The sequence below is a fragment of the Lepus europaeus genome, chromosome 11, assembly GCF_033115175.1.
Source record: "Lepus europaeus isolate LE1 chromosome 11, mLepTim1.pri, whole genome shotgun sequence".
NCBI classification, from domain to species: Eukaryota; Metazoa; Chordata; class Mammalia; order Lagomorpha; family Leporidae; genus Lepus; species Lepus europaeus.
Window position 1 is genome coordinate 89613345 of NC_084837.1, and position 24864 is coordinate 89638208.

The 24864-nt window shown below is 51.8% G+C and overlaps 2 non-coding genes across 2 annotated transcripts; one reads left to right on the forward strand and one right to left on the reverse strand.

Moving 5' to 3' along the window:
• The first annotated feature begins 1946 nt into the window (after positions 1-1946).
• LOC133770859 (U2 spliceosomal RNA) lies at positions 1947-2146 on the forward strand. Its single transcript, XR_009867534.1, has one exon. It is a non-coding gene; the product is annotated as a U2 spliceosomal RNA (small nuclear RNA).
• Positions 2147-3432: 1286 nt separating this feature from the next.
• Positions 3433-3539, reverse strand: LOC133770638 (U6 spliceosomal RNA). The gene has a single exon (XR_009867348.1). It is a non-coding gene; the product is annotated as a U6 spliceosomal RNA (small nuclear RNA).
• Between the last annotated feature and the right edge of the window lie 21325 nt (positions 3540-24864).

Consider the following 24864-nt stretch of genomic DNA (forward strand, 5'->3'; position numbering starts at 1 on the left):
GCTGCGGCCGGGACCGACGCCCGGACCTCGCACTCCTCCCGGCAACCCCGGGGCTTCGCCCTGCGGGGACCCCGGAGGTGGGCATCGGGTCCAGCGGCGCGCCGCCGGCAGCTTGGAGGCCGGCAACTTCCGTGGGGGCCCCCAGGAGGAGCCGGCAAACGGGGGGCGCGCTGCGGGCCGTCCGAGGGGTGCTGATCGAGAGCCCGAAGGCACAGCAGAGCCTCCCCACCCACCCCGGGCGCTGGGTTTCTGAGCCCTCAGGTCCCGGGACCCCGCGAGGGCGACACCCCGAGAGCACTGGGGGGACGCGCCGTCTCCACGCAGGGACCCTTCAGGGAGCAGGGACGTCTCGCAAGGTGGGACCACCCAAGTCACTGTGTGGCTGAGCCCGCGGCGACGCCGAGAAGAGGTGACCTGAGTGCCCAAGGCGCCCCTTTGGCCCTACCTGGCGGCACCTTTAAAAGCCGCGCTTCCCTCGTCTGTGAAATGGGCATGACAGTTTGCACAGGAAGTGCTGCCGCGAAGCCGCCCAGCGAACGTGCGCTCCCATCCCCTGTCCCGCCGAGTGGAGAGGAACGCGCGAGCACCTGCGGCCCGCCGAAGGGGCGCCCCTCTGGGCCTGAATCCCCGCAGGTCGGGCAGACCCGCCCCAGAAAGCTCAGCCGCGAAAACCCTCGTGGGCTCCGCGTCCCTTTCCATCCCCCAACATGTTAATAACCGAACGATTGGTATGGATGTAATTATCAATAATTATAGGAATTATTGCTGATTGCGGGGCTCGTAGCTACTTTAATTAGTTTACCAGATTCTAATTAAGTTAAATGAAACATTAATAGGGAAAATATGCTTTGGAAAAAAAAAAAAAAAAACCAAACTCCAGGATTAAAAAAAAAAGTCTTATTTCTCGCCACAACGTTGCCACCTCGCGACTGATTTTAGGCATTACAGCCAACACCCGGAGGCCCCGGCGAGAGCTGGGGTGGGTAAGGCACAGACTCTCCCCTGCCCCAGGGAGCCCCTGTGAGGGCCAGGTGAACTGGACATGCCCCTTGCCACCTACCACTGCTTTTCCCCAGAAGGAATCTGGATGCCCCCTGGGGGCCACAATGGGACAGCGGGTCTCTATCCCCACCTGTCCTTGCAAATCCAGGTGAGAAGCCGAAGAAAGCTGGAAACGCTGGTGGAGCCTGCAGCATCTCACCTTCTAGAAGAATTCTGGAAGGCTACTTCCAACCTCCCTTTCCTCTGCAAAGGCCCCCTCGAGACCCCTGGACTCTGTGGTCTCAGATAACCTGGGGCATCTCATGGCAGTTGGGTCAGGAGGCCACGGGACACTCACCCCCCTGTGGTCTCCTTTGGCTGTGTCTGCCTGTTTCCCAAGGGGTTACACCTTGCTCTTCGTCTCCAACTCATGGCCCATTGCACCCCAGAAACACAACCAGCTTGCTACTTTGTGGTTCATCCAGGTGCGGGAAATGTCGGGGGAACGGGACCCCTAGGTGCTCCTGGACAACAGCTACCAGAACCAATTAGACTCCTTATGTAAAGGAGTTAAGATTAATTAAGACAGGCTTACTGCCCAGAAAGCGGATCCTTCATCAGCAGGATTAGGTTGGGGGGCAGGAGTCAGGTGAGGGATTGTCAGCCTAGGATATAGGAAAACATTCTTCCTGTTTCGACTGTGTCCCAGGGAGGGTGCTCCTGCCCTCGGGTACATTTAGCGAGATCACCAGGCACATACCGTCTCCCCACCCCCAGCTGCCCTCCTTGAATTCAGAACCACAACAAAGGTGGAACTGGATTGGCTCCCTCTTTCCACCACGTCTAAGCAGCTCGCTGTCCCGTCCCCTCCTTCAGAGGCAGCCTAATGCTCTGCCTCTTGAATTGTGTGTGACCTCGGACACGTGGAATCTTTGTGCCTTGCGCCCTCATCTACAGCACGAGGGATCTCTTCCCAGCCTTTTGGTTGAGATCAAGTGTAGCATCTGTTCTTATCAGTTTCACATAGCACGAGGGAAATGCAACTGTTCTGTGCCCGCGATGAGTTCATCTATACCGAGCACCGAGAACAGCTCTTGGCATGCAAGACGGGCTGCTATGTTGGCGTTTGCTGACATGATGACTCTGACTGCATTTTCAAGCTCCAAGACTCAGGACAGGAGTGCCTTTAAGGAGTCCCCAAATGGACCCCGTTCTGTGACCCTCTGCTCCTTCCGGGGCCAGGAATTCTACCCCATAATCAGTGCGTTGTCCAGCCTGGACTCTCTAACTCTGCAGAGACAGATTCTTAAGACTCCACCAGCACCCAGGTGAGAAGGGCTCCCTGCAATGGCTACACCTTGGTCTACTACCTGTGGACAAAGGGCCCTCGCCAGGGCAGCTGTCCAAGGTCTCAGCGGGTTAGTGCAGAGCCAGCAGCCGGCCAGGTCTCGGGACTAGGCGCTGCCTGATACTTCAGAACTCCCACTCCAAGACAACCTTCGCGCCCAGAGCAAGTTTCTTTGCAACAATCTGACCAAGCCTTCTTGGGCCATTTCTCTTTAATTCCATTTCACCAGGCTGTCCCCTCCCACACACAGGCTAATAACATTGGCGTCTGGGGTTTGTCCCTGGTGGAAGGAGAGGGAGGAACATTGGTCACCAACGTTGGTCGCTTCCTGTATGGCACACACCGATTTCCCAAGGGGCCGCCAGAAATCACCAAAGCCTGTCCTCTCACTTCGTCCGCGGAGGCCCATGGAGGGGTCCCACAGAGCCCTGTGCTCTCATCCCCGGGCCCCAGAGCTCAGCACAGCTCCGGGGGAGAGCACCTGCCGCGGCCCAGGGCCTCCGTATCTGACCGCCCGCCCTGCAGCGGCCGCGGGAGGCCGACCGCGGGGTCCCAGTGGCCGCGGAACCCCCTGCAGAGCAGACGCGCTGGGTTTATTTCAGAGAGAAATGGACACTTCAGGAAGCAGGAAGTCCTCGCTGGGTATCTGAACTTGGCCGGCCTTCTTTCCCTTCGTCCTTGTAATTAGAACTGTGTTTCAGCAGTCGAACAGCTTGGGGCCGTGGTCCCTGTGCCTCCCCCGGCCTTGAGGGGCCTGGTTTCTGCCATTCCCGGTTGGCGCACCTGCCGAGGTGGGCGGGGCTGTTGGGGAGAGGTGGGAGACAGTGAAGTGAGATTGAGGGGAGTCGGTCAGTATTCTCGCTCGTCCATGCTTACCGTCGCAACCGGTCCTGGGCCGTTTAAGAGCGGCAGTGCAGCAGGTGTCAGGCGCACAGCGTGCACAGGGTACTGTCCGGTAAGCAGATGCCCCTCAACCTAGGCCCCACCTCCTTCTATTGGGTCTCCTGAGACTCCGAACAGTCCCCCCTTGTGTCCAACAAGACAGAACCGGTAAAAGCATTTGCTTTAAGGGCGTTACCTGGGCACCTGATTAAACTAGGTGCAAAAATATGGAACGCTTCACGAATTTGCGTGTCATCCTTGCGCAGGGGCCATGCTAATCTTCTCTGTATCGTTCCAATTTTAGTATATGTGCTGCCGAAGCGAGCACGAGCTCCAAGGCTTCCCCGCAAGTATATAAAGCCAAGAATTGGAAAACTTTTACAGTTACGGTGAGTATACTGTAGGGCTCTCCAATTGAAAAATACTCCATAGATTACGTTTTCTTGTATTACATAGTATGCACTTGTATCTTTGTGTTTACAGCCACATTAAATGAAAAGTTTTCCTAATATCTTTATATTGTATATGCAAATATCAAGGGACCATGGGAAAGCGGCCTTCTCTCCGCCCGACCTCGGCGCGCGCCTCCTGGGCGTGCCCGGAGGCCACGCCCCGTCACGTGGTGCGCGCTGCCTGCGTCCGTCAGCGAGGCGCCGCCGGATCGCACCTGGGCGCCGCGTAGGTGCGGCAGCGCGTGGGTCCTCCGGGCTCCGCCGCGGCCGGTGGGCGGCGCGAGCGTATTTTGGGGACGAGGGGCCCATCGTGCCTGTGAGGTACCCACAGGAATCCGATCCGAAGCTCCAAGAAGGTTGCGAGGGCCGAGCCACCGTGTACCGGAGGGGCGGCGTGGGTGGCAGGTCGGGGCTCCGGGGGAGAGGGGCTGTGTTGGGACGAGCACCGGCGCTGGGGACCAAGGGGAAGGGGGGTCCGCCGTGGGGCCTTGGGGCAGGGGCGGCCTCGGCTCCAGCCCTTTGGGCGCGCCCTGCTGGGTGCCGTGGGCGGAGAGTCTGGCCGGGGCTTGGAGACTTGGGGTCTCCCCTGCCCTGGCTGTCTTCAGCGAAATGGAAGTCAGGTGCGGGCTGCCCAGCTTTTTCGTCTGACCCCTCTCTCAATAAGCAGTACGCAATTGGAAGTCTCAGAATGCTAAAATGGCATTTATTGAGCGAACAGAGCTAATTTGGGCAATGATGTTTCAGACTTACGAAAGGAAATTGCAAATAACTCCCCCCAAAAAAGTATTAACATTGATGGGAGAGGATGCGAATCTTCCATTAGCATCCATGCTTCTATCCGTTTCTTTAGAAGGAGAGGCAGAGTCGATGGGTGCACGTACCCGGGGAGGGGGCGTCGTAGTGCCTTACTGTGGAAAGCGGCACCAGACAGACCTGGTTGGTGTTCACCATTTCCAGCCGCCCGGGCCTGTGCTATCTGGAGCCAGGGGTGGTGGGTTTTGTTTTACTAGTTGAGCAATTGTGCTGCAGAGGAGAGAGAGGGGCAGACAGAGAGGCCTGTGTGGCTCTGAGGGTGGCCTGAGGGGTGAGGCAGGGATGTCCCCTGCCTGCTGACCCCTCCGAGGGCCTCTCTCCTTCCAGGCCTGTGTGCAGGGAGCTCTTCCGGCTCAGCCCCTGCTGTGGTTACATCAGTTCTTAATCCATCCCAGATGCCAGACTTCAGACTGCCTGCCCATCCCCCCCACAAATGTGGTGTGGGGTAGGGAAGGGACACACAGCCCAGACCCCACCTTTCACTGTCCTCCCAGGAAGAGTGGTCTGCGGCTTGAGCTGGAACTCATTACCCCGCGGCCTCCCTCCTCTCCAGTGGTGACTCTGCTGCCTGCTGTGAAGACGGAAGGCCCTGGCACCTGCCATGCGCTGATTGGTGCCATGAGCGGCCCTCTGGGAAGCTCGTGGTGGGAGCAACAATGACCTAGGCAAAGCCACTTGCCTACTCTATTTCTTCTTTCTCCAGTTTTGCAACGATCTGGAGGAAGCAGACTTTTTATTGTAGTTTATTTTTATTTATTTGAAAGGTAGAGTTACACAGAAATGGAGAAAGCAAGAGATTTTTCACCGCCCCAAATGTCCGCAATGGCCAGGGCTAGGCCAGGCCAAAGCCAGGAGCCAGAAACTTCATCCAAGTCTCCCATGTGGGTGGCAGGGACCCAAGGACTTGGGCCATCATTTGCTGCCTCCCAGGCACAGTAGGAAGCCAGACTGGAAGCTTAGGTAGCATTCAGACTGGCTATGATAGTGGATACAGGGTTCCCAAATGACAGCTTAACCCACCACACCAAAACACCCACTTCGAGTCACCATTTTTTTGCTCCTTTGAAAACATGTATTTATTTGAAACTCAGAGTTATGGAGAGAGAGTGAGAAAGAGAGAGAGATCTTCCATTTGCTGGTTCACTCCCCAGATGGTTGCAACAGCCAGGGCTGGGCCAGGCCAAAACCAAGAGCCAGGAGCTGCTTCTGGGTCTCCCACGTGAATGCAGGAGCCCAAGCACTTGGGCCATCTTCCACTGCTTTTCCTAGGCCATTAGTACGAGCTGGAGCATTAAGTGGAGCAGCTGGGACACGAACTGGTGCCCATATGGGATGCTGGTGTCACAGGCAGTGGCTTTACTCACTATGCTACAGTGCCAGCCCCGAAAACATTTTTTTAAATTTAATTTATTTTTCATTTTACTTGAAGGGGAGAGAGATGGAGAGAGATCTTCCATTGCTTGTTCACTTGCCAAATGCCCATGACAACTGCACCTGGACCTGGCCAAAGTCAGCATCCAGGAACTCCCTCTGGGTCTCCCAGGTGGGGGTCAGATTCCCAAGTGCCTGAGCCATCACCTGCTGCCTCCCAGGGCTCACATTTGCAGGAAACTGGAACCGGAAGCACAGGTGGGGCTCAAACCCCAGACTCTGATATGGGATCTGGGCTTCCCAAGTGTCTTAACTGCTCGCCAGATGCCCATTGCTGCTGCTCTTAGATACCGTGGGGCCTGCTTCCACGCAGGTGGCTTTAACTGGGTTTGTGTAACTGAAGGCCAAGGTTAACATGCAGTTACATGGCCAGGAAGGGACACGCCTGTTATCTCAGCTTGGCCTGAACCGTTGCCCCTAGTGTCCACATGGGATATTCTGATGTCTGTGTTTTCTTTGAGTGTCCTGGAAGATAAGCATAGGGGGTCCTCACAGACCTCTGCCTCCTAGACTAACTGTCCAACAGAGATAGAATATGGGAGTTCAGTGGGCAGGGCCCTGAGGCACTCTCTCCAGACCCTTGGCTGTTGTCTGACACCCTGCGCTGGAAGCCCAGTTGCTTTGTTAAGGGCTCATTGTGGTTCATCAGGACCCTTTCCTCCGGGCACCCCAGGGTGGCCTAAGAGTGCAAGGTACTTAGGGTTACGGTAGAGGGTGCACCCTGGACGAGAGACTGCCCAGTCTGGGTGCCCAGTCTGCCAGCCTCTCTCTGGCTCTGTCAGTTCCACCACATTGGGTGTGCAGGGGTTGGGGGAGAAGCGTGACCCTCCTAGGGTCCTCCCTGCCCTGGAGTCCAGAGACCACTGCTCCCCGAGGCTACGCCGACAGCAGCTGTGGTGCAGGGAGACTGCAGGGGCTTTTAGCTGGCAGGGCCCACACTTATGCCCCAGCCGCTGCCCTGATTAGCAGGGTCGCCCCTAGCTGGCCCTTTCCATTGCTGAGCCTTGGTGTCTGCTCTCAAAGGGAAGCGACAATTTCCCTCTTGCTCTCAGGGCTGTGAGGCCCAGTGAGAAATCCAGCTGGGGAGTGCTGCAGGGCCAAGGATAGGAGTGATTTTATTATCCATATCCATCTGAGCCCTGGCGGGTACCCGCCCCCCTTACCTGGCGAGCAAGGCGTTTGTGCCTGCACAACAGACTACCAAATCCAAGCACCAAGATGAACCATCACATCGTATTAATATTTTCACACCACTTAACTCTCATTAAAATGTACTTTGCTGAATTTAATATGTGATTTCAAATGACACAACATATTAAGTGCTTAATATACTAGAAATTATGAAACTATTATAGTCGATGCCATATGAAATAATTAGACGGAATTAAACTTTAGCACCCAAGTGAAGGAAAGACTTCAACTCACAGCGTCTCAAAGTAGCTTAAGCCATCGCTGTAATCCCCAAAATAGATGTTCAGAAATTAGGATCTTTAAATAAACACTGGAACCGGGTCTATGCTTGCACGCTGGGCACTGGTGATGTGGAGCACCATTGCCTTGGGGAAGTGAGGGGTCCTGGGACCCTTCCCAAGGAGGGGCAACAAGATTAGGACTTCAGCTGGTCCCCCCAACTCTGGGGCCTGTCTGGGGGGCTGGCACTAGTGACTTGCAATGAAGCCTGCTGAGTGACAGATTGGTCATCTTTGCCTCAACAGACCCGCCCTGTTTCGCATTGATTGCTTCCTGCATGCGAGCCGCTTTTACTTACTTCCTCATTTAATCCTCACACTGCATCTGTAGTGAGCCACCATTTTCTGGGGCTCAGAAAGATGAAGTGAATCATCCAAGACCTTAAAATCTGTAAGTGCTCACCCACTACTTCCATCTAAATATTCGGCTCCCCAGTTAGTGTGTGTGTGTGTGTGTGCAAGGAGTCTTCATGAAAATATGCTTATGAAAAAACTGCATGGATTTCAAATTTCTTTGCACCCAAATAAACTCATTAACTTGTTACATGACTGAACAAGATCTAGTTTGGGACACCAAGAAGGCTACGACATCAGTTTAAAAAGGTGCCTATCAGGGGCCAGTGCTGTGGCACAGTAGGTTAATCCTCTGCCTGTGGCGCCGGCATCCCATGTGGGCGCCAGTTCTAGTCCCGGCTGCTCCTATCCAGTATCTCTACTGTGGCCTGGGAAAGCAGTAGAAGGTGGCCCAAGTGCTTGGTCTCCCTGCACCCGCGTGGGAGACCCGGAAGAAGCTCCTGGCTCCTGGCTTTGGACCAGCCTATTAGGGGGTGAACCAGCAGATAGAAGACCTTTCTCTCTGTCTCTGTCTCTCTCTCTCTCTCTGTAACTCTACTTCTCAAATAAATAAAATCTTAAAAAAAAAAAGAGTCCCTGTGAAGGCAGTTGAGTCAGAGGAAGCAAATTCTGCTCCAACTGAAGCGAGAGCATCACATTTATGGTGAAGTGGGGTGGAAGAGTGGTTATATGGAGAGTTACGGCAATGCCTCCAAGAATCAGCAGTTGACAAATAACTCACAGGACAAGATGTTGAAGATGACGCTTGCAACAGACCACCCATATCAGCATGCAAGGAAAACAATTAGCATCGTTTGTGCCCTGATGGGAGAGGACGGACAGTTAACAGCACAAGGAGTCACCAACACCAGAGACATCTCAGTGGGTTCAGCTGACACAGTTCTGAGACACTGAAGTCGAGCGAGCTTTCTGCTTAATGGGTGCTGAAACGGTTGCTCCCAGACCCACCGCAGGGAAAAGCAGAGCTTTCAATGGAAGCTTTAACCGAGTGGGATGAAGATGCTAAAGCAGTTTTCTGAAGAATTGTAACAGGGGACGGAGCACGGCTTTCCCAGCGGAGTCCTGAAGACCCAGCACGGTGGAAGCAATGGCTACCAGGCGGTGAGAGTGGCCGTGCCAGGGGAAAAGCAGGCGGTGCAGGGCAGAGGTCATGGCAGCAGTGCTTTGGGATGCTCAAGCGATTGTGCTTGTTCACTTTCTAGAGGAACATAAAAGGCTCTTCTTATGAGAGTAATGACACGAGAAAGCTTCAGCAGAGAGTCCTTCTCCACCGTGACAAGGCTCCTGCTCATTTGTCTCGTCAGACAAGGACAGTTTTGTGAGAAGTCAGGAGGAACCTGACTTCTTTTTCTTCCTTAATCTTAGAAAAATCACAAGTGATAGGTGTTGTTGTGTCACAGGTTAACTTGTCATTTGGGACACCTGCATCCCATAGCAGAGTGCCTGCTTCGAGACCCGGCTGCTCCGCTTCTGATGCAGCTCCCTGCTAATGCACCTGGGAAGGCAGCAAGTGGTGGCCCAAGTACTCGGGCCCCTGCCACCCATATAGGGGAGCTGCATGGAATTCATGGCTCCTGGCTTCAGCCTGGGCCAGCTCCAGCTGTTGTGGATATTTGGGGAGTAAGCCAGGGGGTGGAAGATCTCTCTCTCTCTGCTCTTCTCTTTTTCAAATAAATAAATAAACCTTACAAAAATCATTGAAAAGAACCCATTTTTCTTTAGTTAATGATGTAAAAAAGACTGCATTGAGATGGTTAACCCCCAGGATCCTCCATTCTTTAGAGATGGAACCAAATGGATGATATCCTACTTGAACTTGATGGAACTTAGGTTGAGAAATAATATTTTTCCATGAACTATTTGAAGTCCCCTCATATATATGTATGTGTCACTTCCTATTTTAATGAGTCAGTGGCCAAATCCACGACCCTGCTATCTGACAGCGGCATAGCACGGATCTATCACATTGCAGTCCTGGAAGGTCGGGACCGTGACCTGGGAGTTTCACCACAAACTGAACACACACAGCCTGGATAACATACACAGGAAGTGCTCTGCGAGTACTTCCTGTTCATTCAAAAGGAGTAAATTCACCACCTCCTGAGGTATCCAAACACATCCCTTTGTGTAGCTTTCTCTCTTAGGAAACACTAATTTCTGAACTAACACCTCATGTCTCAGTGACTCAGGTACTGACCGAATGCACTGTTTGAAAAACATAAATTTTGGTGTGGAAATTTAAGTCTATGATCACTTACTCACCAGAGATTATTTTCACAGAGGCAGAAAAACCTGGCTAAAGCATAATAAGCTGAAAACATGTATTTTCTATAAGTATCAAGGTGAGATATGAGTGAAGTTGACAACTTGTCATTTGATTATTGGTTACAGCTCTTGCCTATATTCCTGCAGAACAGTGGTCATTTTAGTTTTTATTTGTTCAACTTTTTATTTTAGTGGAGCATTAAGCCTTTGATTATACTGTAAATTAAAGTATGTTATCACAAAAATAATAAATAAAATATTAAGGTAAAGAAAAGATTAGATCTTGGGTTGGTGCTGTGACATAGCAGCGCTGGCATCCCATATGGGCATGGTTCAAGTTCCAGCTGCTCCATTTCCGATCCAGCTTTCTGCTATGGCCTGGGAAAGCAGTAGAAGATGGCCCAAGTCCTTGGACTCCTGCACCACATGGGAGACCTGGAAGAAGCTCCTGGCTCCTAGCTTTGGATCAGCGTAGCTCTGGTCGTTGCAGCCAACTGGGGAGTGACCAGCAGATGGAAGACCTCTCTCTCTCTCCCTCTCTGCCTTTCCTTCTCTCTCTGTGTAACTCTGACTTTCAAGTCGATAAATAAATCTTAAAAAAAGAAAAGAAAAAAAAAAAAGATTAGGTCTGTCGGGGCCAGTATCTAATGTGAGTGCCAATTCAAGTCCTGGCTGCTCCACTTCCAATCCAGCTCCCTGCTAATATGCCTGGGACAGCTATGGAGAATGGCCCAAGAGCTTGGCCCCTGAACCCATGTGGGAGACCTCGATGGAGCTCCTGACTCCTGGCCTTGGTCTGGCCCAGTCCCTCCCCACTCTCCGTTTCTGTTTCTCCTTACCCCTCTGTTACTCTCTCAAATAAATCAATCTTTTTAAAAAAAATTTAGGTCCATCTCTTACAATAGAAAACCAAGCATTCCCAAGAAGGTTTCTTTCTCCTTGGCCTGAAGCAGGCTGACTGTCAGGTCCTGTGTGATGGCTCTGCCAAGGCGGACAACCAGGCTGGGGCCCCAGGGTCCAGGCACCCCGAAAGAGGAAGGTGGGAAGGGCAAGAGAGGGGCCCAGGACTTCCCACACCACCTGCCGGTTGGCGACTAATTCTCCCAGCTGTGCTGTCTTCCTCTCTGCAGAGCAGCAGTAAAGAGGGGGTGAGACACAGCTTCTGATGGCACACAGCATCCCAGGGACCATGCTGGACGTATTAGATGTGTATTTACCTTCATCTATTCGAAAGGCAGAGCCAGAGAGAGAGCAGAGATCTTCCATTCACTGAGTCACTCCTAAGTAGCCCCAGTGACCAAGGCAGGGCCAGGCCGAAACTGGGAGCCAGGAGCCAGGACCTCCATCCAGGTCTCTTTCAGGGGTACCTGGGATACTAGTACTTGAGCCGTCATTTATTGTCTCCCAGGTTCACTAGCAGACAGCTGGATCAGAAGTGGAGCAGCCAGAACTTGAGCCAGCATTCCAGTATGGAATGTGGGCACATGTGCTGTGTGCCACAATGCCTCCAATGGCGGACCAAAGCCAGGAACCAATTCAGGTCTCCCCTGTGTGTGGCAGAGACCTGATGACTTGAGCCATCACCTACTCCATCCCAAGGTGTGCTTTATTTAGCAGGAAGCTAGAATTGGGAGCAGGGCTTGGAGTCAAACTCACCCTCTGGGATGGGATGCAGGCATCCCAAGTGGCATTTTTATCACTCTACCAAACTTCCACTACTTTTTAAAAATATAAATGCATTTCAGCAGTTTGAATCTTTTTTTAGGAATAAGGTTTTTTTAAAAAAATTGTGTATATAAGGGCACAGATTTCATCTATTTCATATATGCAGTTTTAAGAACATAATGATAGGGGCCAGCACTGCGGTGTAGTGGGTTAAGCTGCCGCCTGCAGCACCAGCATCCTACATAGGCACTGGTTGCTCCACTTCCAATCCAGCTCCCTACAAATGTGCCTGGGAAAGCAGCAGAAGATGGTCCAAAGTTCTTGGGCCCCTGCACCCACGTGGGAGACTTGGAAGACACTCCTGGTTCCTGGCTTCAGATCAGCCCAGCTGCAGCCATTGTGGCCATCTGGAGAGTACACTAGTGGTTGGAAGATCTCTCTCTCCAGCTCTGTAACTCTACCTTTCAAATAAACACATCTTTTTAAAAAAAGAACATAACGATACTTCCCACACTCTCTCCCTCACTCGCAGTTTGAATTTTTAAAATGTTTATTTATTTATTTGACAGGCAGAGAGACAGAGAGAATTGCTATCCACTGGTTCCTCTGTAGATGACTGCTACAGCTGAGGCTGGGTTGAGCCGAGGCCAGGAGCTGGAAACTGCAGGTCTCCTACATGGGTGGCGGGAATCCATACCTGAGTCATCACCACTGGCTCCCAGTGTCTGGATTAGCAAGAAGCCGGAGTCAGGAGCTGGAGTCAGGAATTGAACCCAGAACTCCCATGTGGAATGTGGGAGACTTATCTACTCCTTTAGAGCTAGCTCATACACGGTGCAGTAAGGTGGACGCATTGTAGTAATTAAATCATGCTAAAACTGTTGGAAGGTGTTTGGCTTTTAATAGGGAAGTGTAATGCATTTATATTTATTCTGGCATGCCTGATCTTACTTATTTTGGTGTTCCTTGGCCTTTGTATCATAACATTTGTTTTTATCTTTTGCTGTAACTTGGAAAGTATACAGCCTATTGTTTTCTTTTTAAAGATTATTTATTTATTTGAAAGTCAGAGTTGCAGAGAGAGAAAGACAGATAGAGATCTTCCATCTGCTGGTTCACTCCCCTAATGGCTGCAACAACCAGGGCTGGGCCAGGCAGAAGCCAGGAGCCAGGAGCTTCATCCAGTTCTCCCATGTGGGTGCAGGAGCTCAGAGGACTTGGCCCATCTTCCACTGCTTTCCCAGTTACATTAGCAGGGAGCTGGATCCGAAGTGGAACAGCCAGGACTCGAAGCAGCACCCGTATAGGATCCCGGTGCTGTAGACAGCAGCTTAGCCCACTGCACCACAGCACCAGCCCCAGCCAATTGTTTTAATTCTTGCCAGCACTTTCATAATTTTTTTTGCCTCCCTTAAAATACAAGGTGAGAAATCTTTCAACCTCCTGCTTCCATGCCTATCCACCAGAGGTCCAGGTTATCATATCTCTCTTTTTAAAAATTACATAAATCTTCTTTTTCCAAAAATTGTTTCTGGGGCCAGCATTGTGGCATAGCAGGAGAAGCCACCACCTGCAGCGCTGCCATTCCATGTGAGCCCTGCTGCATGTCCCGGCTGCTCCACTTCCGATCCAGCTCCCTGCTGATGGCCTGGGGTGAGAAACAGCCTCACCCATCCACACTCAAAGGATGGACTTAGACTCAGGAAGTGCAGCAAAAGCGACACTATTAATGATATTGCAACATGGGTTCTTGGTGACCCAGCACATCAAGGGTCCAGCAGACCAAGGGTCCAGCACACCAAGGAGGTCCAGCACACCAAGGAGGTCCAGCACACCAAGGTGACCCAGCACACCAAGGGTTCAGCACACCAAGCTATTTATTTCTTAGCATGCAGGTCCCTCCCCTGGTTCCTCATTGGCTGAATAACTACAGGGTTACAATCTTCCTGGCATTTGCTCCAGCTGTTTTGGCTATTAACATCCTGTTTGCCTAAGAACTTCCAGATGCAAGAGCAGCCTTATTTTGAAAATGAACCCGATGTTTACTTCTCACACTGGGAAAAAGCAGTAGAAGATGGCCCAGGTATTTGGACTCCTGCCACCCAAGTGGTAGACCCTGATGCAGCTCCTGGCTTCAGCCTAGCTCGGCCCTGGCTGTTGCAGCCACTTGGGAAGTGAACGAGTGAATTAAAGATTGTCTCTCATTCTCTTTGTCTCTCTGTAACTATTTCTATTTCTTTTTTTTTAAAAAAGATTTTATTTATTTATTTGAGTGGTAGAGTTACAGACAGTGAGAGGGAGAGACAGAGAGAAAGGTCTTCCTTCTGTTGGTTCACTCCCCAAATGGCCGCAACGGCTAGAGAGCTGTGCCGATCTGAAGCCAGGAGCCAGGTGCTTCCTCCCGGTCTCTCACACGGGTGCAGGGGCCCAAGGACTTGGGCCATCTTCTACTGCTTTCCCAGGCCACAGCAGAGAGCTGGATCAGAAGTGGAGCAGCCTAGACTAGAACTGGTGCCCAAATGGGATGCCAGCGCCGCAGGCAGAGGATTAACCTACTGCACCACAGCTCTGGCCCCTCTGTAACTATTTTAAATAAATAAATAACATTTTTTAAAAAAAGTTTTTATTGGGCATCCAAATTTGAACAGTGTTGATGATAGTTATTTATGCTGATTTCACTGTATTTAAGTCATTTGGGGCTTGCGTTGTGGTGCAGCAGGTTAAGCTGATTCAAGTCCTGGCTACTCTGCTTCCAATCCAGCTCCCTGCTAATGTGCCTGGGAAGGCAGCAGCAGATTATCCAATTAGTCAGGGCCCTGCCCTCGGTATGGGAGACCAGGATGAAGTTCATGGCTCTTGACTCCAGCCTGGCCTGGAAGTGGTTCACTTTAGGGAGTGAACCAGCAGATGGAAGATTTCTCTCTGTCTCTGTGTTACTCTGCTTTTCAATAAATAAATAAATAAATAAATATCTTCTAAAAGTCATTTCCACATGTATTATTTGCTTTGGTTATTATTGCCATGCAATAAATTACTCCCAAAGTCAATGGTTTAAAAACAAGAATGATTTATTATCTCTTGCCTTTGCTATGCATTGGAATTTATTTAATTTTAAAGATTGATTTATTTATTTGAAAGGCAGAATTACAGAGTAGCAGAGCCAGAAGCAGAGGCAGAGATAAAGAGAGAAAGAGATCTTCAATCCATTGGTTCACTCCTTAAATGGCTGCAACTGTCGGAGCTGGGCCAATCCAAAGCCAGGATCCAGAAGTTTCTTCCAGTCTCCCACAGGGGTGCAGGGCCCCAAGCACTTGGACCATCTTCTACTGCTTTCCTAGGTGCATTAGCAGGGAGCTGGATCAGAAGTGGAACAGCCAGGACTCCAGCCAGTACTCATATGGGAGGCCAGCACTGTAGGCAGCGGCTTAACCTGCTATGCCACTGCTCCAGCCCTGTGCATTGGAATTTAGACAGAGGATAGCAGTGAGGGCATGTCTCTCCACCAAGCAAGAAGATGCACAAATTTGGCCTCTGGCTTGGCTAGAATCATCTGAAGGCTTACTCACCTGTGGGTGGTGCTGGCTGTCACCCAACTGAGGCCTGACTAGGGCTATTGACCTGAACACCCACACGTGGCCACTTGTCTAGAGAGAGCCACGTGGAAGGCATCTTGTCTCTGTGACCTAACTTCAGAAACTACTCGGTGTCATTTCTGCTACTTCCTGTTGGTTGGGGCAGTTACAAAGGTCTTCCCAAGTTTGGCTGGAAGTGTGTCAATGTCACTTAGTAAAGGTGAGTGTGTGGGATGTCCACACGTGTACACAGACACATGTGCATACGCGTGAACATGCAAACACACAAACATATATGTTGATGTGGTCATCTTTGAAAAAAGACCACCAAGCACACTACATTTCCTTAAAGTCTTGGTTTTGATTTAGGTTTTGCACAGTTGGAGTACGTACTTGGGTAATTCTCTCAGGAAGATTGCATGAGCGAGTATGAAAGTATCCTTGAAATGTCAGCTACCTTTCTTATTTTTAAATTTTTTTGAAGTTTTTCTTTTCATTTTGTTTGAAATGCAGAGAGCTGTGAGAGAGAGAGAAAAATAACTGATTCAGTAAAAAAAAAAAAAGATTGTTTATCTGAAGGGTGGTGTGACATAGACAGAGACAGAGAGATCTTCCGTCTGCTGGCTCACTCCCCAGATGGCCACAACAGCCAGGTCTGGGCCTGCTTGAATCCAGGAGCCAGGAACTCCCTCCTGGTGTCCCACATGGGTGTCAGGGGCCAGCACCTGCTGCTTTCCCAGGCACATCAGCAGGGAGCTAGATTGGAAGCAGAGCAGCAGGGATCCACCCAGCAACTTGTCTCAAGTGGCGACTTCACCCGCTCCATCAACACGCCCACCCCAGTTCACCCCCCCCCCCCCAGCTCATTATCAGGAAGTTGATCGGCAGCCAGGACTGAAAGCAGGCACTGCAGTGTGGGCCTGCAGGCTTCCCAAGGGGCAACTTAGCAACTGCAGCACACGCCCAGCCTCTTAGAAGTTTTACACTTCTTTATTCTTATTAAAATTATTTGGTTTTTAAAATTAACTTCAAAGGCAGAAAGATAGACAGACACATAGACGCAGATAGAGAGCCCTGCTACCCACTGGTTCACTCCCCAAATGTCTTACAATAGCAAGGGCTGGGGCAGGCCAAAGCCAGGAGCCAGGAGCTCCATCTGGATCTCCCTAGGGGGTGGCAGGAACCCCAGTACTTGGCCCATCACCTGTTACCTCCCAGAAACCTTAGCAGGAAGCTGGATTGGGAACAGATGTGAGACTCCACGTGGGATGCATCCTAAGCTAGAGTTAACCCGCTGCACCACAGTGCCCATGCCAGCCCCTCTCAATATTCATTTATTTATTTGAAAGTCAGAATGACAGAGATGAGAGAAAGGGGAGAGACAAATTGGGGGGGAGGACAGGGAGAGAGAGAGAGAGAGAGAGGGACGGAGGGATGGAGGGAGGGAGGGAGGATGCCCACTCTCTTTGATTCACTCCCCAAATGCCCAAAACATCCAGGGTTGGTCCAGGCCAAAGCCAGAAGCCAGAAACTAGGTCTCCCACATAAATGGCAGAGACCAAGGCCTTGAGCCCTCATCTACCGCCTCTTGGGGTATGTATTAAGCAGGAAGCTGGATCAGAAGGATGGAGTAGCTGGGATTTGATCCCAGATACTCCAGTGTGGGTCTTGAGTATCCCAAGCAGCTTAACCCGCTGAACCACAACGCTTCTCTTCTTCTTCTTCTTCTTCTTCTTCTTCTTCTTCTTCTTCTTCTTCTTCTTCTTCTTCTTCTTCTTCTTCTTCTTCTTCTTCTTCTTCTTCTTCTTCTTCCTCCTCCTCCTCCTCCTCCTCCTCTTCTTCCTCCTCTTCTTCCTCTTCCTCTTCCTCTTCCTCTTCTTCCTCTTCTTCCTCTTCTTCCTCTTCCTCTTCCTCCTCCTTCTTCTTCCTTCTCCTTCTCCTTCTCCTTCTCCTTCTTTGCTGTTTGTTTTTAGGGTTTATTTTTTGCAATGTTCAAATTGTCTACAGTGGCCATGTGTTATTTTTATAATTTTTTAAATAAGAAAGAAGGGGAGGCCAGTGCTGCGGCTCATTAGGCTAATCCTCCGCCCGTGGCGCCAGTACTCCAGGTTCTAGTCCCGGTCGGGGCGCCGGCTCTGTCCCGGTTGCTCCTCTTCCAGACCAGCTCTCTGCTGTGGCCCGGGAAGGCGGTGGAGGATGGCTCAAGTCCTTGGGCCCTGCACCCGCATGGGAGACCAGGAGAAGCACCTGGCTCCTGGCTTCGGATCAGCGTGGTGCACCGGCCGCAGCGGCCACTGGAGGGTGAACTTCACTGTCCACTCTGCCTGTCAAAAAAAAAAAAAAAGGCAAAGTTACAGAGAGAGAGAGAGAGAGCGCGATATCGTCCATCCACTGGTTCACTCCCACAAATGGCTGCAACAGCCCAGGGCTGGGCCAGGTAGAAGCCAGGAGCCAGGAGCTTCTTCCAGGTCTCCCACGGGGGTGCAGGGGCTCAAGCACTTGGGCCATCCTCCACTGCTTGCTTTCCCAAGCATAACAGCAGGGACTTGGAGCAGAAGTGGAGCAGCTGGGACTCGAACCGGTGTCCATAGGGGATGCTGGCATCGCAAGCAGTGGTTTAACCCACTACACCACAGTTCAGGCCCTATATTCTTTCTGAACTTGCTTGAACGAACAGATTTCTTTAGTACTCCCCTTTTGCAAATGACCTGGGTGCATTTGCTCCTGCCCAGCTGCGCCTGGTGTCCTCACACCTGAGATCGTTTGACGTCTCCATCCTCAAATGGCAAACCCACTGGGGAGGACCTTCTTCGGTGACAGCCTTTCACAGCCCCAGCAGGCACTCGGCCCAGTGCTTTCCTGCCTCGGCCTCCAAGAAGCCACTTTTGTCTCCATTTGCACACTGATTTCAGTATTCCTGCACGGTACATGTCTTTCCTTTGCATTGTCTCTTGAACTAGTGTTAGCATCTCACTAATGGATTAAATAAAATCTTTCCCATATGTTCATTTTATAGCTGCATGAGAGTAGTGATCTTCCTTTATAAACAAAAATTATTCTTCAACAGTCTTTTCCTGAAAAGTTGAGAAAAGCTGTTGAGAAACAGCACTGTGTATGACGATATAGAAGGCATGTTTTTTTGGCCGGCGCCGTGGCTCAACAGGCTAATCCTCCGCCTTGCGGCGCTGGCACACCGGGTTCTAGTCCCGGTCGGGGCACCGATCCTGTCCTGGTTGCCCCTCTTCCAGGCCAGCTCTCTGCTGTGGCCAGGGAGTGCAGTGGAGGATGGCCCAAGTGTTTGGGCTCTGCACCCCATGGGAGACCAGGAGAAGCACCTGGCTCCTGCCATCGGATCAGCGCGGTGCGCCGGTCGCAGCGCGCTACCGCGGCGGCCATTAGAGGGTGAACCAACGGCAAAAGGAAGACCTTTCTCTCTGTCTCTCTCTCTCTCACTGTCCACTCTGCCTGTCAAAAATTAAAAAAAAAAAAAAAAGAAGGCATTTTTTTAAAGATTTATTTATTTGAAAGGCAGAGTTACAGAGAGAAGCAGAGGCAGAGAGAGAGAAAGAGAGAGAGAGAGAGGTCTTCCACCCACTGTTGCTCCACAAATGGCCACAGTGGCTGGAGCTGGGCCAATCTGAAGCCAGGAGCCAGGCGCTTCTTCTGGGTCTCCCACGCAGGTGCAGGAGCCCAGACTTGGGCCATCTTCTACTACTTTCTCAGGCCATGGCAGAGAAGTGGATCAGAAGAGGAGCAGCCGGGACTAGAATCGGCGTCCATATGGGATGCTGGCACCGCAGGCGGCAGCTTCACCCAGTAGGCCACAGCGCCGGCCCTGGCAGGCATGATTTAATGCTGCGGATGCACAGCAGAATGCAAATACTTAGACAAGGAGTGATTAAAGCCACATTCAACATTCATCTAGAAAAAGAGTGGAGGCCGGCGCCGCGGCTCACTAGGCTAATCGTCCGCCTGCAGCGCCGGCACACCGGGTTCTAGTCCCAGTTGGGGCACCAGTTCTGTCCCGGTTGCTCCTCTTCCAGTCCAGCTCTCTGCTGTGGCCCTGGAGGGTAGTGGAGGATGGCCCAAGTGCTTGGGCCCTGCACCCGCATGGGAAACCAGGAGAAGCACCTGGCTCCTGGCTTCGGATCGGCGCAGCATGCTGGCCATAGCAGCCATTTGGGGGGGTGAACCAACAGAAGGAAGACCTTTCTCTCTGTCTCTCTCTCTCACTGCCTAACTCTGCCTGTCAAGAAAAAAAAAAAAAAAAGAAAAGAAAAAAGAAAAAGACTGGGAAAGATATGCCAAAATGTGCTAAAACTCTTTGATATTTTTCTTCTATATCTTCCCAAAATTTAAAAATATGGAAGATAATATGTTTGCTGGAGAAATCCAGTGAGGCCAACTAAAGCCTAATTCCTGGCTTTGCTGGTGGTTTCGACTGCTTCATGGGCACAAGGACCAAGCCAGGCCAGCATCCTGTAACTGAGCGCCAGTTCCAGTCCCAGCTGCTCTACTTCCAATCCAGCTCCCTGCTAATGCACCTGGGAAAGCAGGGACAGATGGCCCAAGTGCTTGGGCCCCTGCTACTCCCATGGAAGACCTGGATGATGTTCCAGGCTCTGGGCTTCAGCTGGTCCAACCTTGGCTGTTGCAGCCATTTGGGGAGTGAACTAGCAGGTGGAAGACCTCTCTCTGTCTCTGTCATCCCCCCGGCCCCATTCTCACTGCCTTTCAAATAAATAAATATTTAAAAGAAAAAGAAACAAAAAAACAGTCAAGGCTCCAGCACTTGACTCTAGTCAAGTATCTAGTCAAGTAGTCTAGCACTGTATCTCTAGTGTCCCCCACGCCCCCTGCCCTGCCACTGGAAGCCACGTGGCTCAGTGGGAAGGAGAGGGCACAGTGCACGACATGCCAGTCAGAGCCTGCTAAGCACCCGGGTCCCGTCATCTCTCCCAAAGCCTAGTGGTGCAGAGTCTGCCCAGGCAACATCTGGCAAGGTGGACAGAGGATTCTGGGAAGTGGGCAGATCAGAGAGAGGGATAGAGCAGCCTTGGGAGGTCTCAGAGAGTGTATTTCTTTGAAAGAATTTCAGAGAGAGAAAGAGAGAGAGAGAGAGAGAGAGAGAGAGAGAGAGAGAGAGAGAGATCCTCCATCCACTGGCTCAATAACCAGGACCGGGCCAGGCTGAAGCCAGGGGCCAGAAACTCCATCTGGTCTCCCACATGGGTGCAGGGACCCAAGCACTTGGGCCATCTTCCACTGCTTTCCCAGGTGCATTAGCAGGGGGCTGGGTTGGAAGTGAAGCAGCCAGGACTTGAACCTGCACCACACAGGATGGGTGAACCGCAACACCAGCCCCATTTCCTTATGTCCTGATGCATCGGTCTTGCATTTTCTTCAACCATTTAAGAATGTAAGTTTTCTTACCTCTTAGAAGGAGTAGAAGCCTGTGGTGGTGATGAACCAGAGCCGTCCTGAGCCCTGGCACGTGCCAACGGGCGGCCTAGGGCATGAGGCCTGCTGCCACCCAGGAAGATGGTTGTCCAGGAGGCCGGACAGCAGGGTCGGCTAGCCAGGGCCACTCCCGGGCCGCTCCCAGGCTGTCACCACGGCTTCCTCTCCCCTGGCCCTTCAGGTCACTCTCTCCAGCCAACCACCGGCAGAGGAAACCCAGAACCCACCCCCACCCCCAAGCCCCAGGGAACAAGGGCACTTCGGGGTCTGCCTCCCCCAGTTGTAGGCCGGGGGCCAGGGGTCAGAGGCCGGGGACTTGTGTCCTGACCGCGAAGCAGGTTCTCCTAACCTAAGTCTTTCCAGGGGGCTCTGTGGCTGGGGCCGGGGGAACAGAGGCTGGGTGAGAAAGGGAGACGGTGCACCAGCAGAGGTGGCGTCCTGTAGTCACAGACGGAGGGACGGAGGGACAGACAGATACAACCGCCGCTGGCCCCATGTGAGGCTCCACGGGGGTCCTCAACCCGGAGCCCAGGACCCCCGCCTGCGGCCGATGGTAGCTGTCCCTGGGGCTCGTGACTCTCAGAAGAAACGAACGCTGGGGATGCCTCTCTTCAGCCGGGAAACCTGTGGTGAGGGGCCGGGCCTCCTGCCCTCCTGGGCTGCCACCCTGACCCTGTCCATGCACCAAGGCGGCGTGGCACAGTGTCCACAAGACAGTGGCTCTGGGGAGAGGACCATCGGATCTAGAACATTCCCAGAAAAGACCCTTCTCCGTGCCCGGAACATTCGCTGATGGCTCCCTCTCTTAAAACCGCAGGCCCCTGCCCGTCCTTTAAGTTCCTTGTTACCAGTCTCCTGCGGCAAAAGCCTAAACACAAACACAAATCCCCTTAACTGTCCCGGGCGCTTTGCTTTCACAATTACAGGGGACTGGTGCAGCGGGGGCGTCTCAGCTGCGGCTCCCCCAGGCCGGAGCCCCCGTCAGCATCCCGGGGTGTGGGGGGGAGTGGGCGTGTGAGTGGCAGCCCCGGGAGGCGGGCCCGCCGAGCCGCGGTCACTTCCGCGCGCCGCCAGCAGAGGGCGGCGGCTGCACAGAGGAGCCGAGCACACGCGCGGCCCGCCGACGCCACGCGGCGCCTCGGGGCGCCCCCGCGCCTGGCCGCTCGCGGGGCGCCTCCTCCCTGACGCCCCTCACGGGAGCGCGGCCAGAAGCCTGGAGCCTGTGGGCCTCTGGCTTCTGCCGGGTGACACCGCCCCCTTTCCCTTTGGCTGTCCCCTCACCCCCGTGCTCCGCCTGGGGGTGTCCCTGGGGCATCGCAGGGTCCCCTCAAAGGGGACCTCCCAGAAAGCGCAGGCCGTTAGCCGTGGGTCGCAGAGCTGGTAAGTGGCAGGATCCGGAGAGGAACTCACCGCTCTGTCCCCGAACCTGGGACACAGATTGGTAAAAAATAAGCCTGGGACTCATCAGAGCACCTGGCTCCAGCCCCGGCTTTGCTCAGAGTCCGGCTTCCTGGGGGGCAGTAGGTAGGCCCCTGCCACCCACGTGGGAGACCCTGATTGGGCTCCTGACTCCAGGCGTTGGCCTGGCCCAGCCCTGGCCATTGCCAGCAGTTAGGAATGGAAGATCTGTCTCTCCCCCACCTCCTCCTCTCTCTTGCTCTGCCTTTCCAATAAATGTCACACACACACACACACACACAGAGGCATAAATGAAGAAAATGAAATCCATCAGTAGGGGCTAGAGCTGTGGCACAGTAGGTAAAGCCGCCGCCTGCAGTGCCGGCATCCCATATGGGCGCTGGTTTGAGTCCCGGCTGCTCCACTTCCCATCCAGCTCTCTGCTATGGCCTGGGAAAGCAGCAGATGATGGCCCAAGTCCTTGGGCCCCTGCACCCACATGGGAGACTGGGAAGAAGCTCCTGGCTCCTGGCTTAGAATGAGCACAGCTCCAGTTGTTGTGGCCATCTGGGGAGTGAACCAGTGGATGGAAGATCTTTCTCACTCTCTGCCTCTAACTCTGCCTTTCAAACAGATAAATACATATTTTTTTTAAAATCCATCAGGAATGCTCCCCTAAGCTCCACAGACACTGATGTTTTTCTTTCTAGTTGGTTTCTTTCTGCTCAAATTGGGTTAGCAGTAGGCTCTGTGCAGGAGAGGGCCTAGGCAACATTCCAGAAGTGTTTGCTCTTCTATGGAACCAAACAAGCACCATGCAGTATATTTTGTTTATTGTCTGCTGTTTTCACATGTAACAGTTCTGCATGCCAACTATTTTTTTAAATTATATCCTTGGTGATTGCCCAATATTTAATTTTATTTAAGGACAATTTATGTAAGTTATTCCCTCCCGTTGCTCCTTTAGATTGCCTCCAATTTTTGCTGCTAAACTAACAGTGAGATTAACCTCTTCAACCATGTGTCTTCGTCAGCATTTCTGATTCTTTCCCGAGATGGCTTTCTAGAGGTAGGATTACCAGGACAAAGAGTGCACATATTTTTCAGGCTTTGATTCAGGTTACCAAATTGCTTCCCAGAAGGGTCGTGCCAATGTACACTCCCACCTGCAGTGCGTGGGAGCGCCTGTCCCAGGGCTCACAAAGCAGGGGTTTTGTCAGGAAGGGTGAGATCTGGATGCCAGGTTGTTGCCCTCCCCACAGTGTGGGAGAGTTTAGGATTCAGGAGGCAGAGGGGACACCTCTGGGGGCTGGAGCCGGCAGTGTGGCACAGCGCAGGTTCGAGTCTTAGCTGATCCACTTCCAATCCAGCTCCCTGGGAAAGCAGGTGCTTGGGCCCCTGCCTCTCACATGGGAGACCCGGATGGAGTGCTAGACTCCCAGCTTCTGCTTGGCCCAGCCCTGGCTGTTGTGGCCATCTGGGGAGTGAACCAAGGTCTCTCATCCTCTCCCTGTGTCTCTCCCTCTCTCTGTAGTTCTGCCTTTCAAAATAAATAAATAGGAGCTGGTGCTGTGTGGTGTAGCAGGCTAAGCCTCCTCCTGCAGTGCCGGCATCCCATATGGGCGCTGGTTTGAGTCCTGGCTGCTCCACTTCCGATCCAGCTCTCTGCTGTGACCTGGGAAAGCAGCAGAAGATGGCCCAAGTCCCTGGGCCCCTGCACCCACGTGGAAGATGCAGAGGATCTCCTGGCTCCTGCTCTGGCTGTTGTGGCCATTTGGGGAGTAGTCCAGCAGATGGAAGACCTCTCTCTTAATCTGTCTCTCTGTCTCTACGCCTCTCTCTGTAACTCTACCTCTCAAATAAATAAATAAAATCTCAATAAATACATAAATATTAAAAATAAGTAAGTAAATGAAAGGCCTGGGGCAGGCGTTTGGTGCAACAGCTAGGTCACTGCTTGGGATGCCTACATCCGTACCGGGGTGCGGCCTTGGCTACTCCCGTTCTGATCAGCTTCCTGCTGATGCACATCTGGTGATGGTTCAAGTGCTTGGGTCCCTGCCACAAACATGGAACCCCTGGATGGAGGTCCTGGCTCCTGGCTTTGGCCTGGCCCAGCACTTGCTGTGGTGAACATCTGAGGAGTGAACCAGCAGATGGAAGGTGAAGGCCTCTCTCTCTCTCTCTCTCTCTGCTTTTCAAGTAGATGAAAATAAACAAAATTATTTTTAAAGTACAAAAATTGTATTATCAACAAAAATAAATCGTTATCAAATGGCAAAAAAAAGTAATTGATAAATCTCATCACCTATTTATGATTAAAAATAACTTAGCAATTAGAACTAGGAGAGACATCCTTAAAGGCTAGATTGCAAAAAAACCTAATCACCTGTTCTTAATGAAGAAATTTTAGGTCCATTCTCTTAAGATCTGGAAATAAATAAGGAATCCAACTATACTGCTGCCATTTAATATATAATAATGGGAAATTCTAGACAAAGCTATAAAGTGAAGAAAAATAAAAAATATCAAATTAGAAGAGATAAAATTATCACTACGTGAAATAATATTTTCATTGGCCTGGAAAAACAAGGAGAATCAACAGTTACACTGTAAAAGCTATTAAGAGAATTCAGTTAAGTTCACCAGACACAAGATTAACCTCAAAAATCCATAGCAATTTCCTTCCTCATTAAAAATAACTTCTATTCACAACAGCAATGAAAAGGCACTTGAAATATCTAGTAACGAACTTAATCAAGAATGTAGAAGAA